Source organism: Nylanderia fulva, unplaced genomic scaffold, assembly GCF_048542155.1.
Source record: "Nylanderia fulva isolate GAGA-0341 unplaced genomic scaffold, ASM4854215v1 Scaffold579, whole genome shotgun sequence".
NCBI lineage: Eukaryota > Metazoa > Arthropoda > Insecta > Hymenoptera > Formicidae > Nylanderia > Nylanderia fulva.
Window position 1 is genome coordinate 1 of NW_028190675.1, and position 7080 is coordinate 7080.

At 34.1% G+C, this 7080-nt stretch overlaps 1 pseudogene; it reads left to right on the top strand.

Annotated features, from left to right (window-relative positions):
• Positions 1 to 2302: 2302 nt before the first annotated feature.
• On the top strand, positions 2303 to 6202 carry LOC146720955 (uncharacterized; annotated as a pseudogene).
• Positions 6203 to 7080: the final 878 nt, after the last annotated feature.

Here is a 7080-nt window from a genome sequence, read left to right on the forward strand (position 1 = left end):
ATCAATATGTGTATGTGTGTACACGCGCGCACATTTGTACGTATTTATTTAATTATTGGATAGTTGAGAGTACTTAATTGATAAAAAATTATGACAATAATAATCCTTGTTTTTTTTTTCTTATTATTTACTCAGATTTTTTTGTCTATCTTATAAGATAAACACTTTAGAGATTGAATATTTCAAGTAAACTAATTGTAAGTAAATTTCACATTAATGCATATAGATGTTTAATCATGAATGTACTGAATAAGTACACAAGACGAACAGTGAGTGAGTGAGTGAGAATGAGAGAGTGTGTGTGTGTGTGCGTGTGTGTGTGAGAAAGAGAGAGAGAAAGAGAGAGAGAGAGAGAGAGAGAGAGAGAGAGAGAGAGAGAGAGAGAGAGAGAGAGAGAGAGAGAGAGAGAGAGAGAGTTAGCCAACATAACCCCGCACGCTGCCGATATGGTGGAGCGCCACTATCGCCATCTGTTGTAAAACGTGCGAGATGGACAAAATTACCACTACATGCATCTTGCATGTGTTGTGTACGTGTGATATATGTGTGCGCATGTGTTGTATACGTGTGAATACGTGTAGCACGATACTACTATGTATGCGTGGTCGATGATGATAATGATGATGATAATGATGATAATGATGATGATAATGATGACGGGGACGTTTCTTAATAGAAATTTTTCATATTTCGACTTTGCATTTATATATCTCTGCTTACAAATCACGTAGAGCAGAAATAAAGACACTTTTATTATATAATTCGAACTCAATCTATCGATTAAGTCTAGTATAAACTCGATTGCTTCAGCCATTATTGAGGATTCGAAATATTATAAAGATTCAAATGTCCGACTCGCGTTAAGATACACGGTGTCTCCGCTACGCCCTTAACTGGTCGCGAGACACTACCGTGTCTCTTGATTGATGACACAATAATTCTAAATCGAGTATTCTTCTTGTGTATTTTTGAGAGACCATAGCATTTTGGGAGAAGGGAGTCGCTAGAACGTAGTGAAAAATATTCTTTGTTGGAAATATATCCTTTTTTTTGCCATTTTTTGAGAGTGTCGTTTAGTTCTTTTTCTATATTCTCGGATTAGTTATATGATTTTTGCACTCAGCGTTGGACTGTTCGTGTCGAGCTATGCTTGATGATTTGAATTTAATGTCATCGTATTTCGCCTTTTTATTTTTGACATCAATTTTTAATTTACCATACTTGACACGATATTGCGACTTATTATTATAATTTTATTTTTATTTTTATTTATATTTATCTAATTATCATAACAATTACTGCGCACTAAAGAAGACCAAGTACAGGTCGAAGCGTTTGTCAAATGGTTTTTTCAAATTAAAAAATTTTTTTCCAAGAATTAATAAAATTTTTTTGCTTGTTACACATGGCCTAATATTATTTAATAATTTATCATTGTGTTTGTTTATATACGAGCTTAAGCATTGTTAGAGATTAGTTGATTTGTAGGGTAATTATTATTGTGTTTATTGTATATATATATATATATATGAAAGTATGTATGTATGTATGTATGTATATATATACACAGGATGTCCCGCAACGTGATGTCCACAATAAAACTTCGTATTCTTGAAATTATTCTAAAAATAAAGATGATTTCGAAATTTTCAAGATTTTCTCCATCTATAAATTTTTTGCGATATTTTAATGAAACCCCCTTCTTTCTTATATATATACATATATATATATATATATATATATATACATATATATATATATATATATATACATATACATATACACACACACGCACACACGCGCGCGCGCGTAATATCGCGCGTTAGTATAAAATATCTTTTCCCAGAACGATTTGCATGTGCGTTCTGGTTATATTTTATATCAGAGACAATTTATTCGTCTGCTAATTGCAAATATCTTCTCCCAGAACTATTTGCATGTGCGTTTTGGTTATTAAAAAAAGATATTTTATATCAGAGACGATTTATTCGTCTGCTAGTTGCTTCTAAAATATCTTCTCCCAGAACGATTTGCATGTGCGTTCTGGAAGATATTTTATGCAAGACTTATTTATTCGTAAACTGTTTCTTTACATCAGATACGGTTTATGTATCCTCTGCTTAGTATAAAAATAAAACATTTATATTAAAACTTTATTGTATAATATAATATAGTTTGAATAAGATATAGATTTATAAACAAGAGACTGCATTTATTTTTCAAAAATCTTCTTTTGATAATTATATAATAACTGATACATTTAATTTTTTTAACAATATTTTAACATTATTCTTTTTTGCAGGCAACGGATGCTAAAGCTAAAGAGACAAGAGAAAAATGATTCCAGGTATAGCACATCTAAGGATATTAACAATAAATCCATCGGTAATCAGAAATCAGCGGAATTACTATCCGATACAATGGATTCGAAAGTTAGTATCCAATCGTTAATACCCGCGATGCAATGCCTGGAGTCAAATTCAAATACAGGTACGTGTAGTAAAAATGTCGAACTTTGCGAAGATAACAATCATTTTATTATCGAGAATAGCCCTCTGGATATAAATAATATCCAGGAAAGCATGCCTCAAAGGCGTCGCATTGTCGACTTTTCTCATATGTGGAATAAACTTCAGAGATCATTTAATAATCATATGAAAGAAATAGAGTGCCAATTTAAAGATTGGAAACTCATAAAAACTAAAATCGAAGGCCAAGAGAAAAATGATTCTAGGAATAGCACATAGAAGAATACTAGCAATGAATCCATCGATTTTCAAAAATCGGTGGAATTATTCTCCGATATGATGGATTCAAAAGTTAGTATTCAAAAAGTGCAATGCTTAGATTCAAGTTCAGAAACAGATGTGTGTAATAAAAATGACGAACTTTGCAAAAATAACAATCATTTTGTTATCGAGAATAGCCCTCTGGATATAAATCATATCCAGGAAAGCATGCCTCAAGGGCGTCGCATTGTCAATTTTTCTTATATGTGGAATGAACTCCAGAGATCATTCAATAATCATATGAAAGAATTAGAATGCCAATTTAAAGATTGGAAAGTCATAAAAACTAAAACCGAAGGCTAAGAGGAAAATGACTCTAAGAATAGCACATATGAGAATACTAGCAATGAATCCATCGATTTTCAAAAATCGGTGGAATCGGATTCCGATACAATAGATTCTAAAGTTAGTACTCAGAAAGTGCAATGCCTGGAGTCAATTTCTGAAACAGATATTTGTAATAAAGATGTCAAACTTTGCGAAGATAATTATTTTGTTATCGAGAATGACCTTCTGGATTAAAATTGTATCCAGGAAAGCTTGCCTGAAGGCCGACGCATTGTTGACTTTTCTCATGTATGGAAAGAACTCCAGAGATTATTCAATAATCATATAAAATGAATAGAGTGCCAATTTAAAGATTGGAAACTCATAAAAACTAAAACCAAAAAGTTTAAGGCGCGTTTTACTTTCAAGTGCCAAATGTGCAATACTGAAGCCAAATTCTGGTCAGAACCCAAAGATCCAAAAATATTAAGCATTGATATGGCTGCTGCAGTAGGAACTATTACAGTGGGAATTGGCTATGCCCAATTAGAAGAGCTGTGTGCAGTTATGAATATTCAATGTATGTCCGATAAAAGTTATATTCAAAATCGAGATATGTTAGTAGACGAGTTTAAAAAAACAGCCATGGAAAATATGAAAATGGCTGGCCAAACTGAAAAGCAACTGGCTCTCGAAAGGAACGATGTTATAAACGGTATTCCGTACATAACTGTAATAGCTGATGGTAGTTGGAGTAAAAGATTGTACGGCCACGCCTACGATTCTCTTTCCGGTGTTGGTACTTTAATTGGTTACTACACAAAAAAAGTTCTTTTTGTCGGTATCCGCAATAAATATTGCACGATATGCGATGTAGCGGAACAAAACGGAATCGAACCAAAAAACCATAAATGATATAAAAATTTCGATCGTAACGCAAGCTCCACAAGTATGGAGAACGACGCCATTGCAGAAGGCTTTAAAAGTAGCCTGGAAATGCATGAATTAATTTTTAGAACAGTTATTGCCGATGGCGATAGCAGCGTCTATCAGGCTATCATTGATAGCAGACCATATCGGGAAGAAATGGTGAACGTGAAAAAAATAAAATGCACCAATCATTTGCTTTACAATCTATGCAAAAAGCTGCAGGCGGTAGCAGGGACAACTCAGCCAAAAATGCAAAGAAAGCGCGATTTTGTCCAGTTACGAAATGTTGTAAAGAACAATGTTATGAACATACGAACAGAAGTGATAGAAACAATTGATTTACGAAATAAACAAGAGCAACCTCACCATGATAAAGCTAGAGAATTACAAAAAGATATATTAAACATTCCTAGTCATATATTTGGTGAACATAAACGATGTAAGGAACGCGGTCGTATATGTGACCTTGATGAAACAAAGAAAAATTATGTATCGTTTCTCAATTTAAGTTACACGATCTTTACCAAAGAGTAGAGAAGGCTATCATATATTTAAGCGCTTATTCCGACGGTTTGTTGTACAAATACACCAACAATCCTGTAGAGTCGTTCAATTCGATAATCTGCAAAGAAATTGCTGGTAAGCGCATTAATTTTAATAACCGAGGCTCTTACAATGCTAGAGTTGCGGGGGCAGTTTTGCAACATAATTGGAAACAAGGTATTACGGAAATGCATAAAAGCATGGATAAAATGTTCCTCCTACTATCGAGATTCTGGAAAAGCGACGACAAATTAAAGTTGCAAGAACTAGAGAATCTCGGAAAATGAATGGACGGCAAAAATGTAAAAGGAAGTCAGGAACAGATTGTCATTACGGTCCGCAATCACAAAAACCTGATCTTCTACCCGAAGTTTTTGAACAACTTCGACAAAATCATTTGGAAAAGTTGTTTGAAAATGGGAAAAATTGGAGACAAATTGAACGTAATACAATAGAGCAAAGTGATTCAGATTTGTGGCATTCACTGAGACAGGAACTGTTGACGGCGTCTAATTTTGAAATTTTATGTCGCATGAGACCGACAACGTTTTGCGCCGCAACCGTAAAAAACATTTTATTTCCTCTCTCTATTGATACTGCGGCTATGAAATATAGTCGCAAAATGGAAAAAATTGCGAGAAAAAAATTGGCTGTAACATTAAAAAAGGAGATAAAAATTTGCGGATTGTTTATTGATATTAAAAATCCGTGTTTGAGTGCTTCTTCAGACGGGCTCGTAGATGAAGATGGTTTGGTAGAAATAAAATGTCCACTATCAGCTGAGCATTTAACAGCGGAAGAAGCCATAAAAATATTGCCCCATTTGAAAGGCATCTTTGATAAGAAAACTCCATATAAGATGAATCAAAATCACCGATTTTTCTATAAAATTCAAGGCCAGTTAAATATAACGCAGCAAGATTATTGTATCTTCGCTGTGTGGACGCCAAAAAGCTTGAAAATAGTACGTGTTAATAGGGACACTGTATTTTGGAGTAATCAAATGCTGCCCTTTTTAACACGTTTCTATTACGATTGCATGCTGCCGGAAATCTTGGATAGTCGGCATAATCGACATATGCCAATTAGAAATTCAAGCTATATAATAGAAGCTCAACAAGAAGTAGCTAAAAAAAGAAAACGAACAAGTCTTCCACATAATTATATTAAAATAAACAACCCAATTATTGTTGTAGATAAGGAAAAATTAACGTACGCCATAATGACGGAAAGGAAGTTAGAACAATGTAGCAAAATAAATGTATAATATATATGCAAACAAGATGCACTTATATATCGCATAAATGTAGATGCACCGTGCGAAATCCATTGTATACACTACAACAGCGTTATCAGGATAAATGTAATGTAAGACAATGTGTGTGTGTGTGTCAGAAGACAAGACAGCATGAGAGAGACGAAGATAATATGATTGTCTGTCCTTGTCTAACTGCACGATTGCAGCTCCCTTTATCGCGACATCGCGCAACTAATTTTCTGTTCTGTTTTATTCCTAAATGTCATTTTGCACATACACATGTGAATGAAATATTCCACAATCGAGATCTTTTTTATTAGACTTCTAAACTTATTACTGTAAGTTCACTAATATTCCTTTATGCAATCTTTTGGAGGAAGCGGTCTTATTTTGTACGTTAAATTGTGAAACTTTTATACAAGCAAATATCAAGAGACACGGTAGTGTCTCGCGACCAGTTAAGGGCGTAGCGGAGACACCGTGTATCTTAACGCGAGTCGGACATTTGAGTCTTTATAATATTTCGAATCCTCAATAATGGCTGAAGTAATCGAGTTTATACTAGACTTAATCGATAGATTGAGTTCGAATTATATAATAAAAGTGTCTTTATTTCTGCTCTACGTGATTTGTAAGCAGAGATATATAAATGCAAAGTCGAAATATGAAAAATTTCTATTAAGAAACGTCCCCGTCATCATTATCATCATCATTATCATCATCATTATCATCATCGACCACGCATACATAGTAGTATCGTGCTACACGTATTCACACGTATACAACACATGCGCACACATATATCACACGTACACAACACATGCAAGATGCATGTAGTGGTAATTTTGTCCATCTCGCACGTTTTACAACAGATGGCGATAGTGGCGCTCCGCCATATCGGCAGCGTGCGGGGTTATGTTGGCTAACTCTCTCTCTCTCTCTCTCTCTCTCTCTCTCTCTCTCTCTCTCTCTCTTTCTCACACACACACGCACACACACACACTCTCTCATTCTCACTCACTCACTCACTGTTCGTCTTGTGTACTTATTTAGTACATTCATGATTAAACATCTATATGCATTAATGTGAAATTTTCTCTAAAGTGTTTATCTTATAAGATAGACAAAAAAATCTGAGTAAATAATAAGAAAAAAAAACAAGGATTATTATTGTCATAATTTTTTATCAATTAAGTACTCTCAACTATCCAATAATTAAATAAATACGTACAAATGTGCGCGCGTGTACACACATACACATATTGATATTAAAGAGATTGAAGGAGAGGAAGG